Raw genomic sequence first — 20,647 nt, 5'->3', positions numbered from 1 at the left:
CTCAGGCATGGCAAAATAATTACAGACCCATCCTATGCAAGTCATGTGAACTTTTATTTGTCTCCAGTATTAGTGAAACAATTATAGCAAAAGGAAATGTGTATGGTTATTTGGTGATGATGATTTGATAATAAACCTAAACTCTGTACTTTCTAGAGATCCACTGTACTATTGAGCTATATCCTTATCCCAACACATAGATAATACATTGGAATAGATCAGGAACACACAAGTGATGGGCGAAGTTAGGAGAACATGTTCTTAATTTAAAAACTTATATCTTCTAAAATCATAATAGGTGGTGAAGTTGGGGAAAATCAAGAAATAAGAACCACAGTTTAAGAGTGCCTGAGAGAGATGGAGGGGACTGTATGTTGAGACAACTGAGAGAAAGTGTATTATCCGGGATTTCAAGGAAAAAAAAAGTACACATAAGCAACAAGATGTGGTACTTAGCATCAAACTAAAAACAAAAAAGAAAATAGAATTGAAAGCCAGTGTATTATAGAGACCATGTATAGTTTTAATTGTACTCCATATACTAAGGACTTGAGTGCAGATTCATAATAAGAAAGACTAAGAGTTGACCCAAACAAACCTGAAACTAGTTGTAGTTTAAATGCAAGAAGTACCTTTATTCTTGTGCATGAATGAAAAGGAAATATGTATATATATTTAAATACTAGAATAAATATTCATATACTAGAATATATATAAATACATACTGCGATATATATATTCTAGTATATGACTAGGACAATTATAGCTATAGCATATCTGGGTAAATACAGTTATTATCACTATTACTACTTTTAGTATTTATTAAAGGGAATTGACTTTGTAAGCCAGAACTCTACTACTGTGCTGAATAAACTTCCATTGTGTCAGCCTGACATATGAATTAAAAAAAATTTATTATTATTATAATTTATTCATATTATATCCTGATTGTAATCCCTTGCTCTTATCTTCCTCTTCCCATCTTCCCTCCTTTTTCCATTCTGTCCCCTTCCACTAGACCTCTGACAGGGGAGATCCTCCTCCCCCAACATCTGACCACCTCCTATCAGGTCTCTTCTGGATAGTATTTGCTTGTTTACTCACAAATGATGTATCGAGACTCGTACCAGAACACAAAGTCTCTACATGAAAATAACTCAAATCACTTTCCATTTTTGTTAAAAGCCAAGCCAACATATTACCTCCCATAAAAGGTATAGGCTTTCAAAGATGTTCTTCCCACAACTTTAACATAGATATATGTGCATTTTATCAGCACTGACTTTATACATAATCTCAAGATGCTGTTTCTCTTACATCTATTCAAGCGACAGTGATATTAAGACAGGATGATTTGATTTGCCTCATGTGGAAATTATTTTCCTCTCATTTTATATAGTTTTCATTGAGAAGTTACATATGTGGGGTGGGGGGGGCCTAATGTCAAGATCTTTAACCTAGGTAAAAGGAAGATTTGCATCCTTTACATTTCCTGATGGTTTGTCTGAGTTGCTAATTACATATTTGATTTAACACACCATTATAGTTATGATGATTATAATTCATTAGAATCAGAATGGAGTAATTACAAATCTTAGCATCTGCATCTTTTTTTCCAACACATTTCAATTTTCAATGTGTGCCCAAACAGTGGGAACAGCCAAGGTGCTGCGATGGATGTGTGTAATCAGAACACTTGGTAATCTGAAACACGGAGATTATTTACTACAGAGTAGCCCAAGCTACATAATCATGTAATATCTGTAAATATATTTGTTAAAAGTGTAGGCATATATTAATGGGAGAAGAGAGTGGGTAGAAAACAAGGCAAGTAATGTAAAAGCCTTGGGTATAAGGATGTAATAAAGAATAATAAGCCACATTTATGAGAAATGTCTTCTATTTTGTATTATTTATGTAGTCTTCATATGTTTTATGAGATAGGGAGTGTGATAAATGACCTTGTAAAGGAAGTGTGAGGAAACTAAGGTACTTGGATGGTCACATAGTAAATCCAGGAGTTGAATCTTTAATTTCAGCTTTCTGAGTCTATAAATTTTTTTTCCGTGCATTAAAAATATGGTATCCTGTTTACTGTATACTTATATAGTGAGGATGAATTTTTTTTCCGCATCACTTCTATTAAAGAAAGTGGAAATTGTTAAAATGAGCTGTGTTTGGCTTTCTAGAGTTCAGAGGTGTTGCTTGTTCTTACTAAGTGGAAGAAATATTTTTGAAACATGGTTTCCTATGCATCTCTGGGTGGTCTGGTGCTCAAGATGTTGTAGACTAGACAAGCCAGGAACTCAGGGAGATGCTCCTGCATCTGTTTCTGGAGTTTGGGGCCTAAATTTTGTTCCACATGCTTGGCTGGAAAAAGCATTGATTATTATAAAGAGACTATGAGACTACAAGACCTCAAGCATATACAAAAACTGCAGACAACAAAGAAATGTTGAGAGTGACATAAATGGTCTTCTTCAGGCAGAAACACACCAGTGCCCAATGGTCCAGCCCTGGGGCCTGTGTTCTCGTAGCACTATACACATGCTCAAGTGATCCTTAGTGGTACAGCATGTAAGAGCAAGTGATGAAAGGTTTGGAGAAGGGCAAGGAGCAGCATAATATTTGGAGAGAAGGAGGGAGGAGAATGGAGAAATAGTATAGTTGCATTTTATTAGGATCTCAAAAATAAAATAAATCAATTATTTCATAAATAAGATTGTAAAAAGTGGCAGCTCTTTGAGGAATGGGAAGCTAGCAGAGTGTATTAATAAAAATCAGAAAATTTAGCCAGGCATTGTGGTGCACGCCTTTAATTCCAGCACTTGGAAGACAGAGGCAGGTGGATCTCTGTGAGTTAGAGGCCAGCCTGGTCTACAAAGTGAGTCCAGGACAGAAAAGACTACAAGAGAAATCCTGCCTCAAATAAGCAGAGAAAAAAAAATCAGAAAATTTAGTAATGCATATTTCTTCTGGTTTTTTTTTTAATCTTCATCTCTTCGAGTCTCTGTTTTCTCATATGATCACTTCTGAATGTTAGTCTTTTCTGGAGGAAAAGAGGGAATGAAAACCAAGAAGTTCTCATTACAAAGGATCATTTAAATTGCACAGATCATAAAAAGCAGACACATATTTCTTAGAAGAAAAAGTAAGGAAGAGCCTTGAGCTCATTTTCACAAGAGGCATCTTTCTAAGCGGAACTCGAATAGCTCAGACTCTAAGGTCAACAATTGATAAATGGAACCTCATGAAACCGAAAAGCTTCTGTAAAACAAAGGGCACTGTCAACTGAACAAAGCAGCAGCCTACAGAACGGGAAAATATTTCACCAACCCTACATCTGACAGAAGGCTAGTATCCAAAATACATGAAGAACTCAAGAAATTAAATATCACCAACACAAATACTCCAATTAAAAATGGGGTACAGAACTAAACAGAATTTTCAGCAGAGGAATATAGAATGGGTGAGAAACACTTCAAGGAATGTTCAATGTCCCTAGTCATCAGGGAAACGAGAATCAAAACTACGCCGAGATTCCATCTTACACCCATCAGAATGGCCAAGATTAAAAAAAAAACTCAAGCAACAACACATGCCAGCAAGGATGTGGAGAATAAGGAGCACTCCTCCATTGCTGGTGGGAGTGCAAATTTGTACAACCACTTTGGAAATCAATCTGGCCCTTTCTCAGAAAATTGGGAATAACGCTACCTCAAGACCCAGCCGTACCACTCCTGGGCATACTCCGAAAGATGGTTCACCATACAACAAGGACATTTGCTCAAGTATGTTTACAGTAGCTTTATTCATAATCGCCAGAATCTGGAAACAACCTAGATGTCCCTCATCTGAGAAATGGATACAGAAATTATGGTACATTCGCAATGAAATACATTTCAACTACCACAAACAGGAAAATAATGAAATGTACAGGCAAATGGATGGAACTAGAAATGACCATCCTAAGTGAGGCAACCCAGACCCAGACAGACACACATAGTATATAATCACTCATAAGCAGATATTAGCTACATAACACAGATTAACCACACAGATTAACAACAGAGACTGATGCACCAACCAAGAACCATGCATGATGTGGACCTAGACCCTCTGCTTGGATGTAGTAGATAGGCAGCATAGTCTCCTTGTGGGTCCCACAATATTGGGAGTAGGGATTACTTCTGACATAGACAGACTCTGTAACCCCAATGTTGATCATTTCCTCCTGGCCGGACAGCCTTGCAGGGCCAAAGAGGAAGAGAATACAGGTAGTGCAGATGAGACTTGATAGACTGAGATCAGATGTTAGGGAAAGAGGGCTCCCACTTTCTGAGGACTAGGGGAGGGAGGGGGAGTGGATGAGGGTGAGAGGGTGGGATTGGGAGGTGACAGGGGAGGGGCCACAGTTGGGATATAAAGTGAACAAATTAAAAAATATATATAGATAATAAGAAAGTAACATAAAGATAGGAAGTGTAGGGTATCATTCTTGAAAGATGAAAGAAAATGATGAGCATCTATTAGATACAGATTTGACCACACCATAGAAGATCCGAAGATCCGTAATATCCACTCCATTCCTTTAATCTGCCTCCATGATATGAAAGAAATATGGAAATCATCACTAGTAAGACATTCTATAAAGTGTACATGTTTGACAAAAGTGAGTCATTGTTGTCAATACTATTACTGATAAAATCATGTATTTAGATGTTGTTTACTAAAGGAGAAGACAATACAGTGATAGACTTTCCAAAATTCCTTTAGCCTTGGTTAACTGTGTGGATTAGAAGTAACAGCCAGCAGAAGCAGTGATTCTCCTCATGAACTGTCATCGCCGCTTGCATAAAAATGGGGCAGGAAGAGCAAGCAGTTCTTATCAGTGTGAGGTAGTGGGTTAGCAGAAAAACAGCATCTTTGTCTGTGACACAGCTAATCACTTCCTTTAGTGTTAGAATAGACCCTCAGGACCTCAGAAACATGTGATCTCTAGTTAAAAACAATTTACAGGGTCAAATATTTTACTTCTTTCCAGGACAACCTGAGATGATTGATAATTTGCTTCAGACGATTTTATGGGTAATGGCATAGTACTTATCTCTTGTCTCAATCTATCCAGTTCCAAAAACAAGTCATCTCCTGAGCATGTAAAAGTACCCAGTGTGGTCAAATGTTTTCACCACACCAGAAATCACTTATTAAAGTAATTGAAACCAATGTTTAAATAACTCAAAAGAAAAAATATACATATATATATGTGTGTACATGTATATAACAATTAGAAAGGTTAGAGTTCATGCGTCAGAAAATGACAAGCATAGTGTGTAAAAGTTACCACTTAACAAACTTGCAAGTCACTTTATGATTTTTCAGTACAACTTTAAATTTCATAATGAAATCCCCTGTATCTAAAGCCCTCAGGTACTTGATTTGCTCAATTACCACTTTCCTCTTTTGCAAAATCTGGCAGATGGACTGGTTTCCTACCAATTTATATGAACATTTAGAAATAATTAGCTAAGAAGGAGCAAACAGTACCTACAAACACATAGAGCCATTTTAGAAGCTTACAGAGTGTGTTAAAATGGTGGGGTTGAAAGGGGCCTTCCCACATAAACTGGAAAAAAAAAACTACACATTTATTCACCTAACATATCTATTTTACTGGTTACATATACAATGACAAAATAGCAAAGTTGCTTGCTCCCACTTATTTTCGCATCCAAAGAGTATTCATCTGAACTCCACCAGATTGTATGGCACTTTCACCTAACAGTCGGCTCACCATGGCTCACTTAGCACTTCTGTAAGTTCAATAAATACATCCATGTGAAAATTGGAAAGAAATACAGAAGGAAAGCATATGCACCGTCTCCAGATGCAATTTTGTTCCTACAGAAACACTAATACAGTCCAGGTTCAGACAATTTAACCTGGAAGACACCCAGACACGGTGGAAGCAGAGCCTGCTAACAGGCAAAGTGAGCTTAAACTCTGACAGACCATATGCCACACGGGAGCTTTCTACTCAAATACATTGATTTTATTGTTATGGTCTTAGAGAGTCTGAGATTGCATGAGTACATGTTTTCTTCTCCTTGTCAGCTCAGCTGGTAATGTGAGTTATTATAGGGAAACACTGGGATACTACCAAGTAGCTGCTATTATTTTCCCCCGTATTCTGTATCTCAGTTCTCTCAAATGTCACTTTCTTAGTCAGGCATTAATTTTTTTGGCAACAAGTTTTTACTCTCTTATGTTACAAAGATACTTTTGGTGGACGTGATGTGAAACTTAGAAAATAATATATAGTTTGTTTTAGATCTGGAGAATGACAAATGAATATCTACAAATAGTTATAGGTATATATTGCACATAAGCCTACAGATAATAAGAAGTGATGATTGATAGCTAAAGATAGAATGATATCGTTAGAGAGAAGTGATAAAGGAAATATATTTTGAGTTGGCGTTTTAAGCCATGAATATTAATTGTTGGTAAAAGAAATTGTCAGAAAAAGTAATGAGAAACCGTGGTGGTGTGAATAGGCATGGTGCCCTTAGACTTATATTTGTGACTCATTGGTCCATAGAGAGCGACACTGTTAGGAGTTGTGACCTTGTTGAAGTGGGTGTGGCTGTGTTGGAGGACATATGTCATTGTGGCGGCAGGGGCTTTAAGGTCTAAAACTGTAAGCCAGCAACAATGAAATGTTTTCTTTTATAAGAGTCGCCTTGGTCATGGTGTCCTTTCACAGTGATAAAACCCTAACAAAGACGGATACCAGTGAAGAAAACATTTGTGCAGCATAAAATGCTCCAACATGTTTATAAAGGGAAGAGTAGAAAAACATGAACTGATGATTTCCTTCGTTAAAAACCAACTATTGAGAAACCATATGAATAGTGAGGACATCTTTGGCAAGTACATGCATATTACTGGCAATTACTATTTTGACTACAATAATTAAGGTTCCATGTTTTTGTCTGGCTATATGAAAAAAAATGGCAGCATAATTATAACACTAAACTATCTATCTGGACTTAAACCTCATCAGAGACTTGAGAAGGAATAAAATTAATTATTTGAGTAAACAGGAAGTGCAGTTAGCAGTTTCCAAATTGGAAAAAAATGCAGAAACAGTTTGCTGCCTTAATAGTCACCCAAAACTCTCTATAAGGTTGGAGCATCATCTTCAGTCTTCTGGCCCAATATATCTGACAGACGTATTTGTGAGGCAGAAACTATTGAGGATTTGCTTTCCTTGTCTTGGCAGAGTTTGGCCTTTGACTCTGTCTGCATCCAAGCTTGCCTATTTTTAGACAAAATTCTATCAGTGGCAGAAATGAGGACATTTTGCCTAGTAGCTCATTTACCACATTTGAAGCCATCTCCATAAGAAGGTTCATTGATGCTCATCATCTTCTTTGAAGAATGCTTGGTGTTGCCAGGAGTTAATTTGTCTTGTTGTCAATGAATCTTTAAAATAGTAAAGACGTCTTTAAATGGCATATTCCTTAAGTCTCTGATGTTATTGAAGACCTTATCTAATTATTTTACCATATCATTCTGTAGAATCATGTATATCTGTTATACCTAAGATGTATATTCTTGTGATAACAATAGACTAGTAATTGACATGACAATGATTTGATCAATTAACAATCATCTTGTATTACTTAGTTACCCTAAACATCCTGCAATAGCACTTTCAAAGTATTGGAGTTAAACCATGTATGCTACTTGAGTATTATGGGTTCAACACTTCATATTAGAGTAGAATATATATATATAATGTATGAAGAATAATCTTGAATTTGAATTCTATACAAATATATCATAATTAAATCTATTTTGCATCAATACACTAATTTCTATACCAATGAATTAAGAATAATCTTGTAACAATTAATGCCTTAAATGAAAAGTAGATTCAATAATCTACTTTTGTCCTATAATCCTTATATATGTCTATATTCCTCATTCTTCCTTTTAAACTCCTTTGTAAAAGGAAGTCACTCCTCATTTATTTTGGCCTAGGGAAATTAGTTCGAAATCACAAAGAGTTCGCTTTATTTACCTTTGTCAGGAGTACAAACTGTATCATAAAAGTACATAGACTATACGTCGGGCTAATTTTTAAAAAGTGAAGCTTTTCTTTTTGTAGGAAAGATTTCACTATGTAGACCAGGCTGTATAGAATCTGTGGGTAAAGCTCCTTTCAACCTCAGGACATTCTTCCTTGGACTACATAGTGTTACAATTAAATGCGTGCATGCACCACCATTCCTGGAAAAGAACAATTCTTATAAAAGTATAAGTCTAGGAATTCAAACTATTTGGCAAGGGAATATTGCAGGTGATTTCCTACTGTTATTATTTTAATGTTCTATGGCTATTTATGCAAAAATATTCTCATATACTAATAAATTCAGATAAGTGATATTGACTGTGGAAATTAAAAATAATAAAGTGCCATTTTAGATAAACAGTAAAAAAAAAATGCCACAAGGCCTCCTGATAGTATATGTTCCTTCAGGGAGATGAAAAATTTCCTACCTGAACACAGTTCATAGAGCAATATAAAGGCAGCCAATAGGTAGTCCAGGTGAAAGCTCTCTGAAATGGTTACATATTTCTAGAGTTGTCAAGGATTGCTGAGAAACTGACAAGAAATCAATGCCAGAGAAAAAAGGAGCTTTTTTAAAATGTCATGTTCTTTACTGTCTTAAGAAAATATTCCATGAGGAAAGATAATCAATATGCCAGCTATGTCAAAGCATTATCAAAGAGAGAGCGTGCATTCTTCCAGGGAATAAGTAAATGAATGTTTGTCATCTATTTTACTGCTCGTTACCTATATTCCCTTTTTAAGTTTTTGTTTTAATAATGTGTGTGTTTTGCTTTGGAGGGGTGTGTTTGTGCATTGTGAATACAAGTATACAGGAGGCCAGAAGAAGGTGTTAGATTCCCTGGTGCTGAGGTTACCGGTGGTTGTGAATATTCCTGATGTCAGTGGTAGAAACTGGATGATCTGGGCTCTTTTGCAACAGCAGTATACATTCTAAACCACTGAGACACTGTCCTGTCCCTATTATTCATAATTCAAATGTATGGAATTTAAGTAACTTCACTACAAAGTATCAGATTCTGAACTCAAATTCCTAAAAATGTACTTGATGATTATTCCTAAAAGACTATGTATATTTCATTGTATGTTGGTAGTTTTAGTTTTGTACATGTAGATTACAGAAAATATATCAAAGTTGGGAAGTAAATGTTTTTAAAAATATCTAATGCTAAGTTCACTATTTTTCCATTTGGAAAATATTTTTCTATTCTGCCACTACGTTTTGTATGGTGCTACACTGGTGGTCTGTTGCTTTTTACGTTAGAAGAAAAGACCAGTGTTAGACTAAGGAAGACATGCTAATCAAGTTCAGCTTGCTATGCACTAAATTAATAAAGGGATACCCATAGGATCATGAACAATTTATAGACACCTATACAATTTTTAACCTTCTCTATATCCTTGTGTAAATAATGTGGCATTTTCAGCCTTATTCATCCCATGAGTTTCCAGATTTCTGCATGTGCCATAAAATAGTTTTAATGCATAGAGTCTTCCAAGCCTCATCGGCAGGGAATCACATAGACTCTGATTCAAAATGTGTAAAATGTGTCAGGTTCAAAGTGCCTAGTCCAGCAATGAATTATTCCACGATTTCTTTATGTAACAGAAATCATTTGAGCTTGGGATCTGGACATTCTTTTTGCCAAGTGCTATTTCTATCCTTAACTGAAGGAGGTGCACAGCTGCTCTCAGTTGAGCTTACAGAAGCATATTTCACAGCACCATTTAAAATTTGCCATTTGGGAAATGACAGTATTAAAAATTTTAATGCTAGAAACTGAAAAATAGGGAAAACATAAGATAATTGATAATTAATGGTATAAAAAAGAACACCATTTAACTGACTCAACATTATTACTTTATACAAATATGTTTTGACTTGAAACCAAAAGCCACAGTGCTTATTAATGTATAAGGCCTGTTATTTACATGAAAAATTAAACATTAGTGAATTTTGTTTGGAAGCCTCTATTCTTAAAACAATATTGTTTCAGAGATATGTAAGTGATGCCGTAAGTAAGACTGTTTATACTATTCATTTTTGTTTATATTTGTTCATGATATTTGGGGGGGGATTCAATGGCATTTTAAAATATTGTTAGTGGCTGAAACACCTAATATCTAAGTAGATTCAAGAGTTGACCTATTCTTCTAGTAACTTGAAAACCTTTAATACATTACTATAAACACAAGTAACATTTTACAGACTAAGCATGTTGTATTTATGTATTTAGGAACATGTAACAATAATTAAGGAAATAGATGCCATGAGGTTCAAAGGAGCAAGAAAGTACCTGTTAAGGGTTAAATAGAGAACAGAGAAAGGTGGCAATGATCTAATTGTATTTTAATTTCAGAAAAATATAATACATTTCATTAAATCTACTCTGTGTTCTATGCAAAAACAAGACAAAACAAAATAACTCTTTAGAGTATAAACAATTTGGTCAGAGTATATTATGCTGAATATTCTATTTATAAGCCAAAAGTTAGAGTATACTTTTCAGACAAGAAAGAAAAATATCTTTCAAAATACTGCTCATCACTGATGAACACCTGGCTCCTTCATAAGTCATGACAGATGCTTGATCAGGCTGATAATTTCATACCTGCTAAAACACAACCACTCCACAGCTAATGTAATGAATAGGAACTTAAGACATAAATAGTATTTAAAAATGTCTTTTGTAAAATGCTATAGCTGTAGACAATTATTTATTTGATGGATCTAAGCACAGGAAATTTAAAACATTTTGGAAAGGGTTTACTTCTGCTATGTGCCATTAAAACCGTTTTGCTCATGGGAGAAAGTCAAAACATGGACCTTAACAAAAGTTTGAAAGAAATGATTAACCACAGGAAAATATATCCAAATCTGTTTAATCAAATGATTGCAATCTACATATTAAACTTAAAATATAAGCCAAAACTTTTAGGAATATGCGCACATAATCTCAAATGTTACATCACAGTAAAATGTTTGAAATGGGGCTCTAGTACAGTGTGGAGTTATGAAATTAAAACTAACTTAATAAATTAATGTAAACACAGTAACAATCTGAGTTCTCAAAGAAGGAATAAGTCTAATAAGATTTTTTAAAAATGATATAGTAAAAGATGTAGGATAAAAAAGTAACTTTTATTTTCCTGATGTAATTGTCATCTCGGAGGCTTACTGGTGAATAATCTCACCCTTTCTAGTTCTTTCTGAACTCTGGCTGGCTGGTTCAACTCAACTGTTCTGGCTCAAACTCCGTTCAAAGCTGACTGATTCAAACTGGTTACTCTCAGCGTGTCACTGAATTGTTCTGCTTGGCCTTATAATAACTTTAGAAATCTGTTCTAATCTTCAGGCTCCTTCTTATTCTCTGACTTGGTCTGTCTTCACCTATGTCTAGCTTGTCTTGTCTACAACCAGTCTTTGTAAAACTGTTGCAGTAAAACTGCCTTCTCTCTGAAATAAACAGAAATGAAAGCCAACTCTGTTGCATTCACTCAGACTGAACTGCACTGAACTGAACACCACCCAGTTGAACTCAACTGAATTGCTGAAGGACTCATCCCCACTGCACTGACTTCCAACTGGCTCACTCCTTGACTGATTTCAACTCAACTTAGCTGCCTCGCTCTGTGTCTCTTAAATCCCTCTTAAATTGCCTCTCTCCTGTACTGTTCTCTTGTGTGTGGGGTGTATCCTGTCAATTTTTTTCTCAGATTCCTCACTTTTTCTTCTCAAGTAGACATCATTGTTTGGGATTAAAAATGTGTGCTAAGGGGATGTTTGTATTCCAGCCAAAGGAGTAAAGGTATGTGACAAATCTGCTTTCCAGCTGGACCACACAGACCTAGATGGTCTTTGGATGTGATCAGAGCAGCCATGTTGCTGGATTAACATTCCTCTACAGACAATATTCACAGAAATTAAAATATCCATTTATGATTTTTTCATGTATGTATGATGTGTGTGTGTTAATGCACAGAATAGATGTGAAGATCAGGAAACAAGCTCAAGTATGGTCTCAACTTTCACACTTTTTGAGATATGGCTGACTATTTGTTCTTTTCTGCTGTGCATGCCAAGTTTACTCGTGAGTGAGCTTCCAGGGACTTCCCAATCTCTGACTGTCATTTTCCTCTAAGAGTTATGGGATTACAGACACAGGCCACTGTTGTCAACTGGTTCTGAGAGCTCAAATTCACAGCCTTCTGCTTGTGCAACTGATACTTTCCTCACTAAGTCATCTCACCAATCTGCACGTCACATTTCTTAAGCAATATAGAAAACAATTCTGAATGAAAAGCTTAATTATAAAAGAAAAATTTCATATACAGCAAGTAAAAGTAGACTCTGCAATCACATAGTTTAGCATAAATATATGCATCTTTGTTTAGTGTAAACATATGCCTCTTCTTTTACTATGTTATGACCTTAAAAAATTTACTTAATTTCCCATTTTCTTAATTCACAACATACACTTTAATTAATATTTCCATATTATCATTTTATCTCATGTTTCTATACTCTGTTACGATGTTAATGATTCCAACCTGTGTTAAAGGCTACTCACTGAGCATATTGTATAAATGAATGCACACACACACCATAAGCAGGATCACAGCTGAAATCCCTTTATAGGATTAGTTGGATGTGGCCCATACTAAAGCTATCACAAATGTGTTTTTTTCCCCGTATTGTGTCAAAATATTGTGTAGATTTAGTTTTACCTTTTCCACGTACTTACTTTAGAGCTTCACACCAAGTCTAAGTGAGGGTGTAGACATTTTAAAAGATAGCATTTTAAGGTTTATTATTTTTTTTAAAAGAAATCTTCATGATTTTATTGAAACCAGAACATAGGAAGCTCCAAGAGAGTCCAAATCACAGCTACTTTTCCCACATAGTTAACACACCTTGTGAGCTTCACATGTTTGAAGGCTGATCTAAGGGCACCATGAAGTTTGTCACTATTTTTACTGCTGGATCTGGAATAGGTGTCAAGCTCCAAAAATAGTGTAGACATGAGTGAGGTGGAGACTCCAGTCACGGGGACTATCCCCACTAACCTTCTCCCTTGGAATGAAGGATGCACAGTCAGAGTCATTTGGGCAGTCTTCACTCCCTCTTCCTTAAAAACAGGAAGCCAGGAAACAGGCAATCCAATTCCTGTTGATTGCAACCATCCCCACTTGCGACCAGCTGTCACTAACTACATTTTTAGTTGTTTTCTAATTAGAAAAGTCAAAGTCCTCAAAAATTAAAAATTGTTGCTTTTCAATAGTAACTAAAAAAAGTCTTTTAAAAAATATGATTTATAACATTCTCAACTTTTTTCTTCCTCGTCCAAATTCTCCTTTGTCTCTTTCCCGGTCCTTTTAAATTTATGATAGGCAGATTTGGACACAGGGGTCCCGCTCAAACTAAGGCACCAGCCAAGGACAATACAGGTGGTAAACCTTAAGCCCCTACCCAGATCTAGCCAATGGACAGAACACTCTCCACAGTAGAGTGGAGAGTGGGATATTACTTTCTCACATACTCTGGTGTCTCACCTTGACCATGTCCCCTGGACGGGGAGACCTGGTGGCAATCAGAGGAAGGACAGCAGGTTACCAAGAAGAGACTTGATACCCTATGATCATATAGAGGGGGAGGTAATCCCCCTCAGGAACAGTCATAGGGGAGGGGAATAAGGGGAAATTGGGAGGGAGGGAAGAATGGGAGGATACAAGGGATGGGATAACCATTGAGATGTAACAAGAATAAATTAATAAAGGAGGAAAAAAATTTATGGCTTCTTCCTTATTGCTACACACACACACACACACACACACACACACACACACACACACACACACACTAGGTGTTAAGATCTGGCACTAGGTGTTAAGAATTTCCAAGAGACTTGTTCCTGGAGGAGACCCTCTCTCTGTAGTCATTAATTGCCATCAAGTAGATTAAAAAAATGAGGCTTTCGGTTTTTGAGATTTCCCTAACTTCATTGACATGATGAGGGTTGTTACTGTGCTGTTCCTGTTTAGGTGAATATATTTTTAGACTTAATGGACGCAGCTTCCTTGTCACATATAGATGACTCTATCTTATAGCAGATGCTCTGGTTCTCTGGCCCTTTAGTTTTCCCCACTTCTTTGATACTTCTTGACCTTTACATATAGAGATTGTTATGTATATTTGGACTAGGAAACCCACAGTCACTGGTTTTCTTCCTTTTGACCAATTATACATTTCTATATCAGTTTCTGATAGTTTTCTGTTTAAATTATACATTTTCCCGCTACCTTTGTGAACTAAAGAAGTCATTTGAACACCTTTAAGGGGCCACCTCACAGCTTTCTCAATAGGTCTTTTGGCTATCTGCACATGTGGGTGATAAAATTTCCCCATTGCTGTGATTAAACACGATCCACCTTAAGGTCAGATCAAGCTTTTTCTTCTTTTCTGTTTCTCTAAAGCTGCCTTTTAAATAATCGAACATGATTTTGAACCTGAGGTGGGAAATCTGAGCCAACTAGTAGCTTAAGTCCACACATGGACCAACCTTCCTGGGTCTCATAAGCTCCTTGGCTCCAGCCTGCAACAGCTGGCTGTGTCACCCACTTCTCTTTGGCAGTCTGTTTGTCTTTTTGTTTTGTTTTGTTTGGTTTGGTTTGGTTTGTTGGTTTTGGTTTTTCGAGAAAGGGTTTCTCTGTGTAGTCTTGCCTGTCTTGGACTCCCTTTGTAGGCCAGTCTGGGCTCGAACTCAGAGCGAAACACCGTCCTCTGCCTCCTGAGTGCTGGAATTAAAGGTGTGTGCCGCGACGCCTGGTGTCTTTTTTTTTTAACCTTTAAATATATATGGTATTAATTTATTCATATTACATCTCAATGGTTATCCCATCCCTTGTATCCTCCCATTCCTTCCTCCCTCCCTCTCATTTTCCCCTTACTCCCTTCCCCTATGACTGTGACTGAGGGGGACCTCTTCCCCCTGAATATGCTCATAGGGTATCGGGTCTCTTCTTGGTAACCTGCTATCCTTCCTCTGAGTGCCACCAGGCTTCCCCATCCAGAGCATGTGGTCAAATATGTGGCACCAGAGTTCATGATCTCTGCTTTCTTTTCTTTTCTTATCTTTTCTTTCTTTCTTTCTTTTTTTTTTATCTTACTATTCTCACACAACCTGACCTAGGTGGAAAGCCCTGTTTCAATCAGATCATAGCAAATTTGCGGGACAAGGTAATGTGGACCTAACTCAGAGGTGCCCTACTAAGGTTTTGAGGATCACCAGTTTTCTTAAGGCCATCTCAGCTGAAGGAATAGGAGACTTTCCTCCAGCTGTGAGAGTGTTTGGTGGAGAATTCTCCATTCTCAATTCTCCCCTCACCCACAACTCCATCAGCTGAAAGCTTTGACGACCTTCCACTGACCCTGTGGCTGCTTTACCCTGCAATTATATGTGCTGGTGATGTGTCTTATGTTCTGGGAGCATTTGGTCTCTTCAGAACACTCGAAGCAACAGGATATTGATCGCTGTCTTTACCTCAGTGAGAGCCCAGCCATGAGTTCCAAATTCTCTATCCCAAAGTACAATACCCTCAGCCTTGGCTTCAGGCTAATCTAAAAAGCTCCATTGGTGAGACCTCATCCTGCTTTCCAATGTGGCCTCACTATGCCCTGGACAAATGAGCACTGATGGTCCACACATGGAACGTTGCATTTCTAATACCTAAAGTGATTTAGGCGACTCCCTAAGTTGGATGCCAGTGTAGTCCTAGGACTCAGCCCTCATGAAACTCCCAGCTCACTTACATCTTTCTCAAGTCTCTGGCTTACAGTCACGCCCAGGCCACAATACTCTCTGTTTCTGTTCAGCCCCCACATTTGTATCTATTCCTAACTGCAGCAGCATAGAAGCCTTTGTCTTATTCCTCATTTACCTTATGTTTCTGGCGTACTTGTGTTTCCACCCCTCCAAATATAGAAAATCCTGACGTATCTTCAGCAGCCAAGAGAAGAAGCATTCCATGTTATTTGCTCTCGTCTACAGACATATGCACAAACTGGATTTGGATACGTAGGTCTCTGGGTTCAGTCTGACAGAAATCCAAATGTCTTCCATGTAAGAAGAAGAAGAAGAAGAAGAAGAAGAAGAAGAAGAAGAAGAAGAAGAAGAAGAAGAAGAAGAAGAAGAAAGTTTCATACTGCTTTATTCTACTGGGAAGGCTGGATCTGGAGTTAGAATTTAACCCTTCTGCTCCAGATCCAGGTATGTTGGCTTTAAAATGTCCTCCAAATTATCTGCCCTGAGTTCAGGCTGGCCATACCTGACTCTGTGAGGGGAAAAAAGAGGGAAAACCAGAACAGCCTAGGGGAAAAAAAAAAACAAAAACCAACACACCATGTGTTTGGTAGTTCAAACTAGTGCTCATTGGTTCCACAGTGATATAATATCTTCACATCTAATACTTGTTTAAAACCTACAAATATTTTCATCGAATATGTAGACATACTTTAGTTTTCCAAAGTTTATCCATTTGTTTAGTAAATGAAATTACCATACTGTCCTGCCTGTAAGTTGTGAAGCCTATGACAAGTCCCCTTGGTAATTTCTTATGTTCCTCCTGATTGTTTCCTTTTGTTTTAGATAACAAAAGGTCACAATGAACATTTGTTTTCTAAACCCTGAGGAAGTTCACACATCTGTTTTCCGCCTTCTGCTCAAAATGCATAAATAATTTGTAGCTGAGAAATATTCCCCTTTATTGGAACCCTCAAATCTTAGTTTTATACAAATACCATTTGTCTAGAAAGTGTAGTTTGAAGTTAAATGAAAACCCCAATTAAATCTCTTTTCTGGGAAAGAAGAAAACAATTAGTAAAAACAAAATTTGATTTCACTCCTTTGTGAGAGTCACTTCATTACAGAATGTTTGTGAGTAATTCCCAGGGAGTGCCATTCAGAAACTGATTCTCTTTATGGTAAAATGCTATCAAAGATACAGAAAGCCAATGAATCCCTAAGGAATCACATAAGTAAACTAATAACTGCCAAGTCTCATTTAGCCATTAAAACAACCATGTTGAAAATTACTTTAAATATTGTTTCATCTCAATGACAAGGATATTTCAGCTGAACTGAAATTAATTAGGACTACTGGGTAGAAACATTATTAACAAATAGTTGAAATATTTTATATTTAATAATTTAGAGCATATGAATAATCTCAAGAAAGTAGTTAAAGGTAGGTTAATACCAAGATGTCAATTGCAGAAATTAATATATATGCTGTTATGTTAAAAGGTCATAATACCAAATACACTGATTTCTGTAGTGATGAACACTTCTTTGCAAGCATTATGCCACTCACAACTCATCTGCTTTGCCTGCCATGGTGTCTCTTTCATCTTGGTTCTGGGACATTCAATGATTATACATACATTCAGCCTCCAATACCGCCCTTTACTGTTGATTTTTCACTTAATTGCTGTTTTTAAACCAACTCAAAGAATATTTTTTAATCAATTAAATTGTAGTTGTAATCATTTTCAAATTACAAAGATAAATATTTGAGTTTGATGATAAACATAAAATGCAAAGAACTTAACAGTAATATTAATATTAAATTATAATAGATTATTGCTCAGCTATCATGAAAATAAGTTCCTAAAAATTTAGAGCATATATATTAAAATCCATTTATTCATTTTTGTTCCGGCAAACTGAATATATAACTAAGTTTAGATTATTTTTACTCATTCAAATGGTGTGTACTTCAAAAAAAAAAGTCTTAATGACCACTGACATTGCACTTATTAAAGTTAACAATTCCACTAATGCTCTACATATTTATGTCTTTCCTTGTCTCTTATTCTTGAAATTATGTACTATTCACTCACATTTTCTAAACTTTGACTCACACTACAAGCACAGCTAGAAAATTATCCTGTGTTATTTAATATATTTAGCACTATTAAACAACCATGTAATTTGATTATCTAGTACTATGTAAATGATTATAACCTGCCACAGACCGGCTCAGCTGGGTATAGGTCCTTGGAAAAGGGGGTCCTCAAAGTGTCGGTGAACAGAGAAAAGGCATGTGACAGACACAAGCACACATATGAGTTTGCGTCTGAGTGTATTTTGCAGTTAAGCAGTCTAAGTTTTTAAATATTCATTTCAAAAGCAGAGGGGCTTTGTGGTGGTTACAGTTTCCATGGAGTAGGTTCAAGGGGCTCAATGAGCAATCAAGCATACACAGTACAGGGTACAGATAATGTTATCATAATTTGAATTACAACTGTAAAAGAAGCAATACAGGGTACAGAATGCACATTTGACCATTTTCCCTGGAGGGGGAGACCTGGTGGCACTCAGAGGAAGGACAGCAGGTTACCAAGAAGAGACTTGATACCCTATGAGCATATTCAGGGGGAGGAAATCTCCCTCAGGAACAGTCATAGGGGAGGGGAATAAGGGGGAAATGGGAGGGAGGGAAGAATGGGAGGATACAAGGGATGAGATAACCATTGAGATGTAACAAGAATAAATTAATAAAATAATATATGTCTTGGAAAAAAAAGATGTGATCATTCTTAAGCATTTGGCTTGGTATAATACACAGATGCTTTCCTTGTCAAAGGTCAACGTTCCCTTACTAAAGTTTTGCCCAGCAGCACCTGGTGCTGAGGTTACAGGAATCAAGGTATTTTTTTGAAACACTCTGTTTCTTGGTAAATGTCACAAGATAGTACCAAATGGCTAACTCTTAGCTATGTTTCTTTGATACGTGGAAAAGACCAGCGGAGCTTGATGATGAAATTTAAACTTGAATGGTCTCTGGCTGTAGTCCCATGTTAGCAATGTCTCATAGCAACTACGTACCTGAATAAGGTCCTGATCTGGGGCAGAAGTTTAAGAAATGAAGTTTTTAAAAATGTGATAAAGACAGAGATGTCAGAGAAATGAGGGAAGGAAAAACTGCAGTCAAATTTGTCTTGTCAGGGACATCAGCCCCAGTCCAGGAAACTCTCCCTGGTTTGGGGTCGTAGCTTCAGGCCTGTGCTTTATTTGTCACACAGACTTCACTGGTGGGGTTGTGACAATAACCTTGTCATAATCTGTGTTTATATTTTATTTTTATTTATATGTTTAGGGGTATGTGTGTGTATTTATTTCAGACATATGAGGTATCCAAGGAGGCCCTAAGAAGGCATAGGATCCCATAGACCATGAATTATAAACAGTTGTGAGTTGTCCAATGTTGATTCAGGGAGCCAAACTCCAGATCTTGTGAATAGCAGTTGAGTTCTTGTCTCTCCATGCACACTAATCATTCTTCTTAAAAGAATGTACTAGATTGATATTTTCTTCTTAGGACTGGAGGTGTTTCCAAGAGCAACCTCACTTCTGGTTATAATAACTTCCTCAATATTTTTTAAAAATAGATTTCATACTTTTTTTCTGGAGCATGGAGTGATTAGATTCTAATACAAACAGCAAAAAAAAAAAAAAATGAAGACATCTGGAAGTCTGTGGAAATTAAACAACACACTTGTAAAAACTGCTTTACTCATATCCAAAGTCTCACAAATCAAACAAAAATAACTAAATGAAAACCTCAGTATTCATGGGATAGCAATAGCAGTTATTGAAGAATCATCGTAGCATTGAAAGCATTTATTACAAATGTTGAAATAGCTGAAATCAAAACTCTCAGCTTCTACCTCAGGAAACTTAAAAAAGCAAATTCAAATAAACACAAGATAAGGAGAAAAGTAAATACAAATTCTTGCAGAAGTCAGTGAAATTGAAACCATATCAACTGAGAATTATCAGTGACACCAAATACTATTTCTTTGAAATGACAAATAGGAGATTATTAGTTATGCAGAATAATAAGAAAGAAAAAGCATATGACATGTTAACATCAGAGATCAATTGCAGACATGACTACAGATACCATAATAGAAACAATGGATGAATAATAAGGTTAACTGTGTATTTAATACCTAAATAATATGTGTTTATCCATAAACAAAAGTTATTACAACTCAAATTTAAAAAGAGAATTTAATTATACCAACAGATAGGAAAATAACTGAAGCACTAAATAGCGAAGTTCTTTTTTATGTTCTTTCTTTTTAAATTTTATTTTATTATAATTTTTTCACATTGAGTTCTGATTGTAATCCTCTCACTCTTACTTTCCTGTTCCCACCATCCATCCCTCTTTCATCCTATTCCCCTTCTCTAGACCTCCGTCCTCACCTTCTGATCACAGCTATCAGGTCTCATCTAGATAACCTGCATCCCCTTCCTATATGTTCCCAGAAGGCCAATACACCAAGGGGCAGAAACCAAATCACCAGCACCAGAGCTCCTGACAGAGGCAGGCCCCACTCAAACCCCTCACTTCCCAATGTGGGGAATGAGCTCTCCGTTGGCTAGATCTAAACAGGGGGTCTAGGTTTCTGCATGCATTGTCTTTGGTTGGTGCAGTTTG

General features: G+C 36.5%; 1 long non-coding RNA gene across 1 annotated transcript in view; it reads right to left on the bottom strand.

Annotated features, from left to right (window-relative positions):
* Positions 1-7,362: 7,362 nt before the first annotated feature.
* Positions 7,363-20,647, bottom strand: part of LOC311605102 — a 100,381-nt gene continuing 87,096 nt past the window's right edge. The window contains exons 4-5 of the long non-coding RNA XR_014781793.1: positions 16,079-16,253; positions 7,363-7,488 (exon numbers count right to left, since the gene is read on the bottom strand). This is a non-coding gene — a long non-coding RNA (uncharacterized lncRNA). The remainder of the gene's footprint in view (positions 7,489-16,078; positions 16,254-20,647) is intronic.

The sequence above is a fragment of the Acomys minous genome (genome assembly GCF_964271855.1).
Source record: "Acomys minous genome assembly, chromosome: 9".
In the NCBI taxonomy this organism is placed as follows: domain Eukaryota; kingdom Metazoa; phylum Chordata; class Mammalia; order Rodentia; family Muridae; genus Acomys; species Acomys minous.
The sequence above is the reverse complement of the archived record's forward strand: the minus strand, read 5'-3'. Positions and strand labels throughout refer to the sequence as shown.